Source organism: Hordeum vulgare, chromosome 3H (assembly GCF_904849725.1).
Source record: "Hordeum vulgare subsp. vulgare chromosome 3H, MorexV3_pseudomolecules_assembly, whole genome shotgun sequence".
Lineage (NCBI taxonomy): Eukaryota > Viridiplantae > Streptophyta > Magnoliopsida > Poales > Poaceae > Hordeum > Hordeum vulgare.
Window position 1 is genome coordinate 262,751,601 of NC_058520.1, and position 16,208 is coordinate 262,767,808.

The 16,208-nt window shown below is 42.0% G+C and overlaps 1 pseudogene; it reads left to right on the plus strand.

The window, feature by feature from the left end:
- Positions 1-15,541: 15,541 nt before the first annotated feature.
- On the plus strand, positions 15,542-16,208 carry LOC123441674 (annotated as a pseudogene).

Genomic DNA, 16,208 nt, shown 5'->3' on the forward strand with positions numbered 1-16,208 from the left:
GAAGTGACAGGACGCGGAGATCGAATGATCAATATGCATATCGAGAATCTATAGTTATTCTCTCTTCCCAAAAGATATCTCAAGTTGCTTCCAACGTTTTTCTGAGTAAGGGAGGGTATTTTCAACAAGATAACAATGGACAACCATCTTCCAATTTCCAATCTATATCTTTCATTGGGTAAGTAAGGGGAATAAGCAAGAACAGTGGAAAGCTTAATAAAGTGCTAGTTCCTTTGCTATGAATGGGTGGAATTGGTATCCCTAAAAGGTTGTTCTCTTAAAACCTCTGTCAAGGGGGTGTGGAACAGTTCAAGTCTATCTCATTGGTTATGCAACTGTTGTTATACATCTGTACTATTATGGGCCACAACTTACTTAAAGGAAGTCGAGTACACATCTCCTTCAACGTGAAGGGCGAGGACCTGCAATGACATAATGTTTGAAAGAAAAGTAACCAACATAGGAGAGTGATCAGAAAGCATACAAGTCGATGGAGGGTTGGATAATCAAATTAGAATGAAGATTCCGCTCTATATGATAAACATTGGTTGTCTTTGATATGAATTGTGATTGTGTTTTCTATTCGTTCAGATCCCGATAGTGCTTCTCGCTATGACTAACGGAAGGTTCATTCTGTGCAAGATATATGCTAGTTTACAAGCATTAGACCCTCCTTTTGGGTCGGTAGACCCATGCCTCAGTTCTAACAAAATGGGGAGAAAACAAGGTCGTGTCATACCATACAGATGAAATGAATGAAAGATATTCCTGTTGTATCTATGCCTATTAGTACTTCGCTCTGACCACATCAAGTGGAGTAGTTTGTTTTTCTTTTGTAAAGAGAACCCAAGGAAATATATAGGAGAAAATAGCTTGTTTTATAGTAAGTAAATTCAAAGGCTCAAATTGTCTATATCAATGCAATTATAGTTGGATGGAGTGACTCGTGCTTTCGAACCATAAACTAATGCCGCCTCTCGGGAGCGCGTGTTACTATTCCATTCTATGGAGCACAATCCAATGGGGAAAAAATCTATTTCCAACCTACACCTTTAGTTGTTCTAGCTCGTGAGGAAGACGACTGTGGAATTCATATTTCCTTTCTCTCAAAGCAAGCCAGTCCTTAATTAATGACAGGGAAGGAAGGAATTGCTCTTAGGCTTGTGCGTCTTTTTATCATATGGATGGGTCGTACAACCCTTACATGGTCTCTTGGCATGAAATTGGGTACTTTTCGTCTATGGCAAGATGGAAGTTATTTGAAAAGAATGCCAACTTAGGACCTTCAAAATGGAAATCATATGAACCCACCGAAACCGCTCTTTGGAATGGAATGCATGGTATCGTGCATTGGAATGGAAGAGTAGAATAATCAACACAGGGATCTAGTATCAACATGACCCAACTTCCATTATCATGACACAACTTATTCAATCACTTCCATTATCTTTCTATTACAATAAATCGACAACAAAAAACATCCCTCGGAATTCCTGTTGGATAGGAAAAAGTAGCTCTTCAACCAGAAATAGCAAGCAACATGTTTTCCTTCTCAATTCCGGGCACACACCCTATCGGGTGACGGCAGTGACAAACACCCTAAAGGGGAGTGCAACACTTCCAATAACAGAAAAAGCAATATCTGAAATCTTTAAGCAACTAAAAAAGACGTATACTAAAAGATATCTGTTGAAAAGGGATGGTCAATAACAAGATTGACCCAATTCGCAATCTTCCCAATAGTATTCCTTAACTCTTGAATTGATACACTTGTTCATGGCATCTATTCTCTATCTTCACCTTTCACCTTCTCATCCTTAACCTCACTAATCTATTCCTCCTAGACATCATTCTCCGTACAAAAACAGAAGAAGAAGCACGGGCAAAAATCAATAGAATAGTTTTGTTTTAGAACTATTTTCTGATTGGTATATCAATCATGGTTTATAGGGAAATAGTTATAATAGGAAAGCTCTATTAGTTACTAATGTTTGGGTTTTTGTTTACGATAATAGTAGGTTTCTTGCTTGTCATATTTAGAATTTAAGCATTAGTTACATTTGACGTCCAACCTATTTATAGAAGAGAAAGGAAGGTTAAGGGCAAGGGCGCATCATAATATATAAGAAAAACTTTATCTTTTAGGGGAAATTTTTCTAACTAGACCGATAAATGAGAAAAAGTACCTGTCGTACCAAGAACCAAAGGTGCCAGCTTTCATTGATATATATACCGTATCTTTAAGCTGAAAAATCTATGGATAAGAACCATCTCCGGGAGGAGGGGTGGCACGACAGAGCAATGAAAAGGTGGGATCTTTACTTATCTTCGGTCATGACGCCTTTTCCTTTTGTATGAGAAAGCGCTCCAAAACATCCTTCTCGCGGGTTATCTTCTACTCAAGAAATCTCTCTCCTATTCTTCATCCACCAACTAGCAGGAATGTAGGAGCACAAGAGGGTCATCATCTTATGAAACGATTGGCTTTCGATCTGCTTTACAAGAGGTGGTTTCTGACATGACCAGAAAGAGTGGAATGCTTATTAGGATTGGCATGTCAAGTTGCTTTCTCAGTCCCTAACATAAACAACCTTATCCTAACTTAGATTGTTCTTTTGGACTGAGCAGAAGCACGACCTCTATCTGACATTTTTTCTATCCCTTCTAATCTCTCAATGCCATTACCATCTCTCGATGCAATCAATCAAGTAAGTCCGGATGACACTTGTCTTTATTTAGTGTTTCCCCTACTATTCAGCCATTTCTTGCATCTCAGGTTCTTTGTACCCTTTCTTAGTGCCATGCACATTCAGGTTTCTGGCATGAACGAATCTGTTGAGAATATTGCTTATTACGTTAATTTCTTCATCTTGATGTACTCAATCCATTCAAATTCCATAATTCCATTGCTATAGTGTCGTTTTTAAGTTCATCTTTAACGATGATGCAAGTGTATTTCAGTAGTGGATGTTCTCTTCTTTTCTTTCTTGATTTACATGTTTTGGCTTGCTTTCGTCTTTTTATGCGGCTAACTAGTATAGAAAATCCAAGTGGACGTTGTTCTTAAACTCCATAAGCATTAGAAGGTGGTTCTACCTCGTTGAATGGCATTTGTAAGAAGCTGTGATATTTCTTATCTTTGATTAAGTGAAGCGACCTGGGATCTTTCAAGGAATGAGATCCGGGTATATAGTCATGATCTAGTGTTTAAGGATTTTATAACTAGCCTCCTTATGAGTCATTTTTTTTACGATGAAATTATGTTAGCTCTGTTTCCTCGCTTCCTCTCGCAAAAAGAGCATAATGGGTACCCCACTACTTGATCATTAAACCTGAAAGGGGATTTTTCTAAGAAAAAGGTATCCATCTATAAAAGGCCAGAAGGAATATTTCCCTAGATTGACTAGTAGTGAAGATTATACATCACCCCTTGACCTAAGGAATTGATCGACAAATCATAGGCACCAACAGGACTAGGGCATCTAAATTCTTGTTAATATCTTCTTCGACGATTGGCACCTGGTTATATCCTGAGTGGGCATCCAAGAGGCTTAATACAAACTACCGAATCTACGAGTAGCTTAGCTATCGGCATTGGATACTCGTCCTTTGGAGTGGCAAGATTCTTATTTCTGAAGTCAACACATAACCGCTGACTTGCCATTCTTTTGAATCACTGGTTCAATATTTAGATATCCCCGGATGGTCAACATCAAGGCTGGGGCTAAGATGCTCCATTAGTGAAAGACTTACAATCCAATATAATAATCTTCTCATTTCATCAAGTCAAGTCAGAAGTGGCTTCGAATCAAGTCATCTTAGTTCATCATTTTTCGATCGATGAGAAAGAAAAGAAATAAGGGATTCCACGGCTCAAGTCTCTGACTTTGGTTGCACATAGGGTGAGAGAAATCTACCTTCTACTTAGGTGTACTGTGTGTAGGGCCCTGCTAAGTCTCAAAGACTAACTTAAGGACTCAAACCAACCGCTGACTGACTTCTTGATGGCCCGATAAAAGCAATTAGAAAACAAGTATAAGTAGTTCCACACACAGGGCTTTGTTTGAAAGACAGAGGTATGTTCGTAAAGGTAGGCTAGGCGCAGCGCAATCCTTAGAAAGCATATCTAGATTCAAAGACCACTCTTTCCTTCAGCTTCCACCGTTATCTTTTCGGAAAATATCCACCTAGGGAGTAGAAGTTTCTTATTGTTTTCGGTCTTTCTTTGCCTAGTTGTCTCTATTTCGATTGCATTCTGTGTCAACAGGTTTTTATAGCTTTATCGATAACTATCTCTGCTTGATGGAAGAACATAAATATCATTTGATTCGCTAGGAATAGGAAAAATTGGAATAAGTAGATGGGAGATAGGATTGGGATGACCAGTCAGTATTCGAGCATCCTTTGGGCTTAAATGAAATATACTTATATAGACATTTGCATAGAGCACATGATTCGCTAACTAGTCAGGATTTAGATTTGGTAGTTTGGATCAGCGATATCATGACCTGAGCAGGCATCCTTCACCTCGGAATTTCCTATATTATGAACAATTAAAGTTCATGTGGAGGTACCGGTGAAAGGTCATGCGATCAGCCCAAGTCACGGCCATCCCATACCATCAAAATGTGGTTGCACGGATTAAGCCCGAACAGGTGACTCTAGATCAACCACTAAGTTAATTCACATGTAGTGGTTTATAACAATGAGGAACTATTTATTTTAAATAATTTACTATGTATTTATTCTACAGTAAATAAATGAGCATAATGCATGAAAACATGCAATGCTATGAAAATACTACAAAACATGGGTATCATGGCTTGCCTTGCTCAGTTGGATTGTTCAAACACTCCTGGTCTTCAAATTCACCAAAGTTTCCCTCTAAAATAATTTGAATTTGCAAAAAGAAAATGTCCCATAATACCTTTTTGTTAACCAGAAATTCTGTGAGTATAGGAAAAATACCAAAATCTACCAGTAATTAGAGGGGCTCAGTACCAACTCAATGCAAAAATAATAAATTGATTTCGACTTATGAATAAACAGTTATAAAGCATCAAATATCAAATTTAAATAAAAATACTAAACCCTGGAAGAGGCCACGTCGAAGGCGTAAAGTGGAGGAGGCGCCTCCACTTACCGCTTCGGTCGCGGGCTTCAGACACTGGCAGGTGGGGCCTTCCCTTTTGAAACACGGAGAGAGAAGGGAGACAGAGATGGGGCGGCTCACCGGTGACGCTCACCGAGGATAGGAACGCCAGCGGGGCTAGGAGATGGCGGGAATGGTTCGGGCGCTCGAAGACGGTTCCCCCTAAACCCATATCTCCTCCGGAGGTGGACGGACGGTGTTGCCCCTTCTTCTCCGGCAGGTGGATGCTACGGTGGTCTTCGGCGACGACGATTCTGGTAGAAGGTCGGCTAGCAGAATGGTCTAGAGGACCAGGGAGACAAGGGGATCTCCATGGTGGCCTCAGATTGGGCTGGTGAAGGGCGAAGGTGGCTAGCGACAAAGGGGATTTGGTGGTGGAGCCTTTCACCGGAGCTAAGGGAGACGAGCTCCCGGCTCTTGCTGAGGGTCTCTATGGGCGATTCAGAGGTGGAGAGCTGGGGCGCTGGGCTAGGAGGGGTTGGGAATCGCCTTTTATAGCCCAGCGGTGAGCATCGCCGATCTCTCACGAAGTGGCGAGGCTCGGGCCTGCCACTGGAGCAAGGACGGCGAGCTGGCTGTCGTGGCGCGGAGGTGAGGTGATGGAGGAGGGCAGGGGAGCGACGGGATTGGTCCGGAGCCATTAATGGCCTACGGACGATCAAAGTGGCCAAACCCACTGTTTTGCCCGTGACGGAGCTTGGCTGGGAGCGGCGGCGGCCTTCTTCAACGACCAAGAGGCTTGGGGAGGTGCCACGCGGCTGCCAGGAGCGATGTCGGCACCAAGGGACAAGGGGGGACAGGGAGGGACGGCTCAGGCGAGCGCATCCGACACTGGCACCGTACAGAGCATGCGCTATGGTATGCCAGCACCATGATCACCACGGGTGCGGCTACCACGAGGCCATGCAAGACTGGCGCACCATGTCCACAGGGTAGTCCCTCGACCATCTAGCCTCCCTGCACCATTGGCTCGACTAGGTGCACTCTGGTTTGATGGATCTCATCAGCAACAGTTTCTGCCAGCCATCTTGAGGAGGTTCTGGAACTAAAATAAGATAGAGATGGAGCTAGATGAAATATCTGGGCTTATCAGCTTTGGAAGGACTACAAAGTGGCAAAGTTTGGAAGGATTTGAAGAAGAATTGAACATAGTTCCTTTGAAAACCTTCATTCTGGTCCAGAATGGAAATTATCTTGGGGCACTCTCATACATGTTCTACTGAGGGTGAAACTTGGTGGAGGAGTGTTATTTGGTAGTGCACACATGCCCAAAAATTTATAGATCATTTGTGCACCCCTAGCTAATACTTCCTTCACAAAGGTTCAGATTCAGCAAAAACTTAACAGAGTTTTCCTACTCAAAATTTGTACTAGACCATACGATGTTTTTGCATATTGTGGCTAGATAGGATCCCTAGGAACTTGGGAAATTCACTTAAAATTTTCTAGAATAGGAAAATTAGGGTTGTTTCACAATGGGTCAATTTTGGTCAGAAAAGAAATAATTATTCTGGCCAGAATTTTATATTGGGCATGGAAATACTTTTGGATATTTGGAATTATATGATGATGAGAAGATGTGGAAAGAGTTTGGGGTTTTATAGATCATCCAAACCATAGGTTGATTTACAACCCATGGTGATGCCATAATTCCCCAAATAAAGAAAAGGATTATTGGAAAGAATTAAATATTGAAAATTAATCCAAGAGAGGTGTTGAAAGGTTTTGGGAAGAGGAGGAGGGTTTTGGGTTCCTTGGAAAAATTTAGAGACTCACAAATACAACTTTGTTGAAAAGATTTCAAAATCCACATGGTTTGCAAGTAAAAACCCAAAAGGTTTTTGAAAAGAAAAGGTTGCAAAAATTAGGGTGTCACCAACCTACCCCCCTTAGGATGAATCTCGTTTTCGAGATTCGGTTGCTCAGGGAACAAGTATGGATATGCGGATATCAAGAAATCTTCCCTTTACCGAGTAACCTCTTCCTCAGTATGATGTTCCCATAGTACTTTATAAAACTTAAGTACCTTACACCTGGTAGTCCGTTCCATCTCATACAAATCCTGACGGGTTTCTCCTCATAGGTTAGATCCTTAGCTGATTCTAGCTCACTCATATCTGCCTGCTTGATTGGCGATGCAATGCACTTCCTTACTTGTGAGATATGGAAGACAACATGTACTTTGACAATTCTGATGGTAATTCCAATTATATGCCACTCTGCTTCTTCTAACAATCACTGGAAAGGGACCAATGTATCTTGGTGCAAGCTTTCCCCGTGTGCGAAACCTTTTTACTCCTTTCATGGGGGTTACTTGGAGGTAAGCATACTCTCCGGGCTCAAAGGTCACTTCCCGGTGCTTTGGGTCATAGTAACTATTTTGACGGGACTTGGCTGCTCGAAGGTGCTCCTGAATGTCTTTCACTTGTTTCTCAGCCTCCAGCATCAAGTCCGTGCCAAAGATGCGACTATCTCCTGTCTATGACCAGTTCAACGGGATGCAGCACTTTCGTCCATATAATGCCACAAACGGTAACATCTTCAGACTTGCCTAATAGCTATTTTTGTAGGAGAATTCCGCATAGGGTAGGATATATTCACATTTGGGTCCATGGTTGAGAGCAGATGACCTAAGCATATCCTCGAATATTTGGTTCACTCTCTCTGTCTGTCCATCAGTCCGCAGATGGTACGCTGTGTTATGTTTCAGCATGGTTTCCAAAGCTTGATGTAGTCATAGACAGAATGTCGAGGTTAATAGGGAGCCTCTATCTAAGGTGATGGACATGGGTACTCCGTGAAGGCTGACTATCCGGGACATGTAAAGTTGTGCCAGCTGATTGGCGTTGAAAGTGGTCTTTACCGGAATAAAGTGAGCTACTTTCGTGAGCATATCCACAATGTCCCGGATAGCATCATATCCGACGATGAAGTCCATGCATATGTCGTCCCCCTTCCACTGGGGAACCAGTAAAGGTTGTAGTAACCCAGCGGGTTTCTGGTGTTCCGCCTTAACCTTGTTGCAGATTACACAGCAGGCAACATAATAGGCTATATCCCTTCGCATTCCTGACAACCAAAATGTCTCTCTCAGATCCTGGTAGATCTTTGTACCTCCTGGATGGATGGAATATGCAGAATCATGATCCTCCCTGAGTATTTGTTGTCTCAGGCTATTCGGGTCGGGGACGCATATCCGTTTCTCGAGCCATAAGATGCCTTCGTCATCCACTCGGAAGGATTTGGCCTTCCCTTTTAGAATTAACTCCTAGATCTTCTTGATTCCTTGATCTGACTCTTGGGCCTTCTTGATGTCTTCTATGCGAGTTGGGGTAATTTCGAGCGTATCCGGAGTAGTTGGACCGCATAATATCATGTTGAGGCTAGCGAATTAATATTGTAGCCTCGGATGCATGCTCCCCATTAATGCATTCATAGTGATCGACTTTCTACTAAGAGCATTTGCGACCACATTAGCCTTTCCCGAATGATAATTGATTAAAAGGTCATAGTCCTTGACCAGTTGAAGCCATCGTCTTTGCGTGAGATTCAGATCAGGCTGGGTGAAAATATACTTGAGACTTTTGTGGTCCATGTATATTTCGCACCGTTGTCCAATAAGGTAATGCCTCCAATTTTGGAAGGCATGAACCACGGCTGCTAGTTCCAAGTCATGCGTGGGGTAGTTCTCTTCATGCGGTCGTAGCTGTCGGGATGCATATGCTACAACCCTTCCTTCCTGCATCAACACGCAGCCGATTCCTTGTGGGGAAACAACACAGTAAATATCAAAACTCTTGTGGATGTCTCGAAGGACTAGGACAGGTGCTATCGTTAGTCTTTTCTTCAGCTCCAAGAAACTTCTGTCACATTCTATCATCCAGATGAATCTATGATTTTTCTAAAGCAATTTCGTTAGTGTCTTAGCTATCTTGGAGAGGCCTTCTATGAACTGACGGTAGTAGCTTGTCAATCCCAGGAAGCTACGAACTTTGGTCACTGAGACTGGTGTTTCCAGTTTAATATTGTTGTTACTTTGCTAGGGTCAACGGCCACACCTTGTTCAGACAGGATGTGTCCCAGAAATCCCTCTTCTTTTAGCCAAAACTCGCACTTAGTGAACTTGGCATACAATTGATGGGATCTCAGTCTTTCCAAGACAGCACGGATGTGTTTCTTGTGCTCTTCTTCATTCCTGGAGTATATCAGGATATCATCAATGAACACCACCACAAATTTGTCCAGGAAATACATGAAAACCTTGTTCATCATGCTCATGAAATAGGATGGAGCATTTGTCAGTCCAAATGACATGACCGTAAACTCATACGCGCCATATCGGGTGGTGAACGTTGTCTTGGGTATATCTTCTTTTCTATTTTTAGCTGATGATACCCACTCCTGAGGTCAATCTTGGAGAATACCCGTGCTCCAGTCAACTCGTCGAAGAAATCGTCAATGCGTGGGAGCGGGTATTGCTGCCTCTTGAGCTTGCGTTGGTTTTCCCTTGAAGAGGAAAGGGTGATGCAGCACAGGAGCAGTAATTATTTCCCTCAGTTTGAGAACCAAGGTATCAAGCCAGTAGGAGAATCGCGCCAAGACCAGAGTACCTGCGCAAACACAACCGAGCTTGCACCCAACGCTATAAACGGCTTGTCAATCCCTTCAATGTTGATTCCAAAGTGAGATCTGAAGGCGGAAAGTGCAACGAAGTAGAAGTGTAAAGCTGAAAATATGATGTGAAGTAGACCCGGGGGCCATTATGTTCACTAGAGGCTTCTCTCAAAATAGCAAATAATACGGTGGGTTAACAAATTACCGTTGAGCAATTGATAGAACCGCGCAAAGTCATGATGATATCTAAGGCAATGATCATACATATAGGCATCACGTCCAAGACAAGTAGATCGATACTTTATGCATCTACTACTATTACTCCACACATCGACCGCTATCTAGCATGCATCTAGTGTATTGAGTTCATGACAAACAGAGTAACACCTTAAGCAAGATGACATGATGTAGAGGGATAAACTCAAACCAATGATGAAAACCCCATCTTTTTACCCTTGATGGCAACAATACGAGGCGTGCCTCGCTGCCCCTTCTGTCACTGGGAGAGGTCACCGCACGGTATGAACCCAAAACCAAGCACTTCTCCCATTGCAAGAATCATAGTTCAAATTGGCCAAACAAAACCCACAACTAGAAGAGAATTACAAGGATATGAAATCATGCATATAAGAGATCAGAAAAAACTCAAATAAGATTCATAGATAATCTGATCATAAATCTACAATTCATCGGATCTCCACAAACAGACCGCAAAAGAAGATTACATCGGATAGATCTCCATGAAGATCATGGAGAACTTTGTATTGAAGATCCAACACAGAGAAGAAGCCATCTAGCTACTAGTTATGGACGCGAAGGTCTATGGTAAACTACTCACGCATCATCGGAGAGGTCATGGTGTTGATGAAGAAGCCCTCCGTATCCGAATCCCCCCTCCGGCAGGGCACCAGAACGTGCCCCAGATGGGATCTTGCGGAGACAGAAGCTTGCAGCGGCGGAAAAGTATTTGTGTGGATCTCTCGCGCAGTTTTGGATTTTTCAGGAATTTATAGGCGAAAGAGGTAGGGCAGACGAGCCACAGGGGGCTGACAAGCCTGCTAGGCGCGGGCCCCCTTGGCCGCGCCTAGGGGGCTTGTGGGCTCCCCTGGTGGCCCCTTCCTTGGTTCTCATGTCCCGTGCGTATCTTCTGTTCTGGAAAAAATCTTTTCGGAAGTTTTATTCCGTTTGGACACCGTTTAAAATCCTCTTGTGAAAAGGGTCAAAAACACGGAAAAAACAGGAACTGGCACTTCGCATTGAGTTAATAAGTTAGTCCCAAAAAAGATATAAAAGGCATACAAAACATCCAAAGTTTGACAAGATAATAGCATGGAACCATAAAAAATTATAGATACGTTGGAGACGTATCGAGCATCCCCAAGCTTAACTCCTGCTCGTCCTCGAGTAGGGAAGTGATAAAGACAGAATTTTTGATGTGGAATGCTACCTAGCATAGTTGTCCTTTGTAACTTCTTTCATCTAACATGAATGTTCAGATCCGTAAGATTCAAAACAATAGTTTGCTATTGACATGAAAACAATAATACTTAAAGCAAACTAGCTAGGTAATCATGAACTTTTCAAATAACAAGGCCAAAGAAAGTTATCCCTACAAAATCATATAGTCTGGCTATGCTCCATCATCCCCACACAACTAATTTAAATCATGGACAACCCCGGTATTGGCCAAGTAATTGTTTTCTCACTCTTACTTTCTCAAACCTTTTTCAACTCTCACGCAATACATGAGCGTGAGACATGGATATAGCACTATGGTGGAATAGAGTGTGGTGGTGGTTGTCAGACAAAAAAGGAGGAGATGGTCACATTGACTCGGCGTATCAAAGGACTATGGAGATGCCCATTAATAGATATCAATGTGAATCAGTAGGGATTGCCATACAAAGGATGCACTAGAGCTATAGGTATGTGAAAGCTCAAAAGGAGAACTAGTGGGTGTGCGTCCAACTTGCTTGCTCAAGAAGACCTCAGGCAATTTTGAGGAAGCCCATCATTGGAATATACAAGCCAAGTTATATAATGAAGATTCTCACTAGTATATTGTGGTGACAAAACAAGAGGCTCTCAATCACGAAGAACATGGTGCTATTAAGAAGCGCAAGTGTGGAAAGAGATAGTAGCATTGTCCGTTCTCTTTTTTTTTTGGGCTCTTTGGCCTCTTTTTTTTCCTCTTTTTTTATTTTTTTGTTTGGGCTCTTTAGCCTTTTTCATATTTCCTCACATGGGACAATGCTCTAATAATGATGATCATCACACTTTTATTGACTCAGAGCTCAAAGCTTTGGACGATGATGACTATAGAAATGCCTCCGGCAGTGTACCGGGATGTGCAACGATCTAGCTTGGCGTATTATGTTGAAACATCTCGCTAGCTATATTACGATCATGCAGTGGCAATACGAGAGTGACAGCACAAGTGAGGAGACGGAACGGTGGGAGTTGCATGGCAATATATCTCAGAATGGCTATGAAGATGCCATAGTAGGTAGGTATGGTGGCTGTTTTGAGGAAGGCATATGGTGCGTTTGTGCACCGGCGAAAATTGTGCGGTACTAGAGAGGCTAGCAATGGTGGAAGGTGAAAGTGCATCTATACCATGGACTCACATTAGTCATGAAGAACTCACATACTTGTTGTGAATGTTTTTGTTAGTAATCGAAACAAAGTGCTAAACGCATACTCCTAGGGGAAGGGTTGGTAGGTGTTAACCATCACGCGATCCCGACCTCAACACAAAGGATGACAAGCAATAGATCAATTATGCTCCGACTTCCTAACATAGCGGTTCACCATAGGTGCATGTTACGGGAATCACTAACTTCAACACAAGTATTTCTAGATTCACAACACCCTACTAACATAACTCTTAATATTACCAAATCCACGTCTCAAAACTAATTGAGAGGAATCAAACTTCTCTTCTACTCAATGCACATGAAGATGGAAGTTTATTGTATCCTCTTTGGGTACCTATCACCTTTGGGACTACTTTCATAGCACAAGCCAACTACCAAGTTACGCACCGCCGTCCTCTAAAAGATCTAAGTGAAGCACATAGAGCAAAATGGTCTAGCTCAAAAGATATAAGTGAAGCACAGTGAGCATTCTAGCAAAATCACGATGAGTGCATGTCTCTCTCAAAAGGTGTGCAGCAAGGATGATTGTGACACAACAAAAAGAAAAGACTCCTACGATACAAGATGCTCCAAGCAAGACACATATCATGTGGTGAATGAAAATATAGCTCCAACTAATGTTACCGATGGATTGAAGACGAAAGAGGGGATGCCTTCCCGGGGCATCCCCAAGCTTAGGCTTTTTGGTGTCCTCTAATTTGGCTTGGGATGCCTTGGGCATCCCCAAGCTTGAGCTCTTTCCACTCTTTATCCATTTGTCCATCAGAACATCACCCAAAACTTGAAAACTTCACAACACAAAACTTAAACAGAAACACAACAGACGAATAGGAATCAAAAGCCAGGAAAGAAAGTAAGGTGTCAGTGCCAAAGCCTCTTCTCAAGCATCAACACAACAGACGAATAGGAATCAAAAGCCACGAAAGCAACATCAAAGACTCGAGAAGTAGGCGAGTCAAGGCAATGAATTTCAGTTCTAGTATTTCTCGTTGCTAGGTAGGTCTCAATATATCTTCATTTAGTAGTTGAAGCTTATCCGTAGAGAAGTTATGTTACAGAAGAAGGAGAAAATCGATCTACATTTTTGTTGACTTGAATTTGTAGATCAAAGGTTTACGATTACCAACTCACCCTGTGTGGGTTCAAGGAATGAGAGCACTTATGTATTGAGGGGCTTTAGCACAAAATGATGTAGCTAGCTAGATAACTAAGCTATGATGGAAGGACGGGGCTAGGGGAAGAAAATCTCATTGATTACTTATAATGCCAGATAAAACAAGTTACAACATTGGCTCTTTCGTGATTCACCTATATTGGAAATCTCTTTCTTTCAGAAATGGGATGGCATTCAATTCTAACTTAGGGATTCTCTTCTTCCTGAACATTCATGAAAAGAAGGACTCTGGCTTTAATGCTAAAGTTTAGTACTGGGCCGAGCTTACTTACCTACTAGGACTCGGTGGGATACTTATAGATCTCTATGAGCGTAAGGCAAAGTGGGCAAGACCACTTCCACAACTACATTTTCGCTTAAGCAGGACCTGTGAGACCTCGAAGCAACCGTCTACTACAAGTTACAGATGCTATTTCTAATTGAATAGAATGGATGCTTCACAGTGGTTCTGCGACAGGCAGGGCAGCCGGGTGAACATAGGCAGCTATTCCTATAGAACACAAGAATTCCTTAAAGGACGAGCCTCCGATTGGACTACATCTGGTCTCCATCCTTTTTATTCCAAAAATGGGTCCTCGATCAAAATGATCTAGTGTCTATGTCCATACCTAAGGTTGGTAAACCCTATATCTATTGCGGGGTGGTTTGAGGAAGGGACAACTTGTAACCCACTACTTGCTACTATGAAGATTCTGGCAGAGAGCTTTTCACATATAGATAGGTCGGGATGAGGAAGCTCCATAGTCAACTAATAGATAGAAAATCCTCCTAATGAACCGTGTTTGTCTTAAAGTAATGTCAAAGAAGGAATATACATGTTCCAATCCCTCTAGTGGCTATACTGATTGACATAGGTAGCTTTCGTAGTCAAAGCTCAAAGGGCCAAATGCACTATTGGATTGGGCACGGACACACACAACTATGGTTCGAAGAACTTCTACTTCACGCCTTGAGGATTCTATGATGCTCACTCAATGGTGTTGTGGCGATTGCAAGCAATCAATAAAAGAGGAAGCCAAATTATGGATCCAGGAAGGTTGCATCAGAAGGAAGAGTAGGTGTTGCTATGCCGTTGGCTGGGACTGAGACAGGGAGAAGGGAGCATTGCCCCTGTGATCCCAGTAAAGAGTTCCAACTAATCTCTTCTTAGGTTCTTTCTTTCTCTTCCATTCTTATGTTTATATATTAAAGTGTAGTTTTCTTACTTAAATATAATAATATGAATCTAATATGCCCATTGGTGTTCCAAAAGTACCTTACCAGATTCCAAGAGCTGAAGAAGCGACTTGGGTTGACTTATACAATGTTATGTATCGAGAAAGGAAACTTTTTTTAGTTCTCTGCCCTATACATAGAAAGAAGTGCTTTTCCACGGGTATCAACATTCGATCTCGAATCAGTAGAGATAATTGTTTTATTTTGAGCCAACCTCGTCACACACTATGCACCTCCAGATTAAATATGATTTTTCCAATCATTTCATTTATATGACCTACAAATAAGATAAGATCTTGGATCGCCCTACAAAAAACAACTTTATGCCCTATAAACTTGCTTGCTTCTTCGAATCTCGAAATAACATATAGAAAGTGTTTATGTGATGAGACCATTCTCGATCGATAAATGCGATAGGACCGTATGTGCTTCACGGGCAACCGGCCAATAGGGGAAGGTTGTGAATCCGGTGAACCGACCGCTTTAAGAACATGTTTGTCTTCTCTCAATCAGTTATAAATAGACAAAGATGACCCATTCTTTTTCGCCCTAAAAACTACAATCGTATGGTACCTTTTCTTCAAATTGAGATTGTGTGGGTGTCCGCTCTTGTTCACGTTACATGCTAAATCAGGCTTTCCTTGGAAAAACCAAGGACAACCCCTATCTCAGTCTCCTTTATCTTTTCCGGAGCAGAGCTGAAAATGATGGAGTTACCTGGAGGTGAGATTGATTTCTACGGATATGAAGGATAGAAATATGCTATTTGTTGCTATTCCATCTATTTGTGCATCAAGTCCGAAGAAGATGTCAATCTATAATGAAGAAATGATAGTAGCTCGTTCTTTTATAGGCTTTCTCATATTCACTCGGAAAAGTTTAGGTAAGAGTTTCAAGGAAACTCTGGACGGGAGAATCGAGTCTATTCAGGAATAATTGCAGCAATTCTTCAATCCTAACGAAGTAACTCCGGAGGACTCCAATGATGAACAACGATTACTTAGGATGAGCTTGCGAATTTGCAGCATCTTAGTAGAATCATTACCAACAGCATGTTGTGTGCCTAAGTGCGAAAAGATACTGCAAGCTTTGTTATGCCAAACCTAAATGTAAAGTCAGCAACACTTCTAAATGCCACTTCTTCCAGACGCATCCGTCTTTAGGAAGTATAGTCACAGGTTTTCACTTTTCAGTGAGTGAAAGATTTGTATCTGGGTCCACATTCAAAGCTTCTACCATAGACCTACTTCGAGAAGGCTTCATAGTCCTAAGAAAGGTGAGGGTGGGGGCTCTATTCAGGAAGAATAAGAAGAATCTCATTCATGTGTTCATGCTAACAGAAGAGCGGATCCAATACACATATGACTTTTTATCAGGAAATTCCAAAAGTAAATGA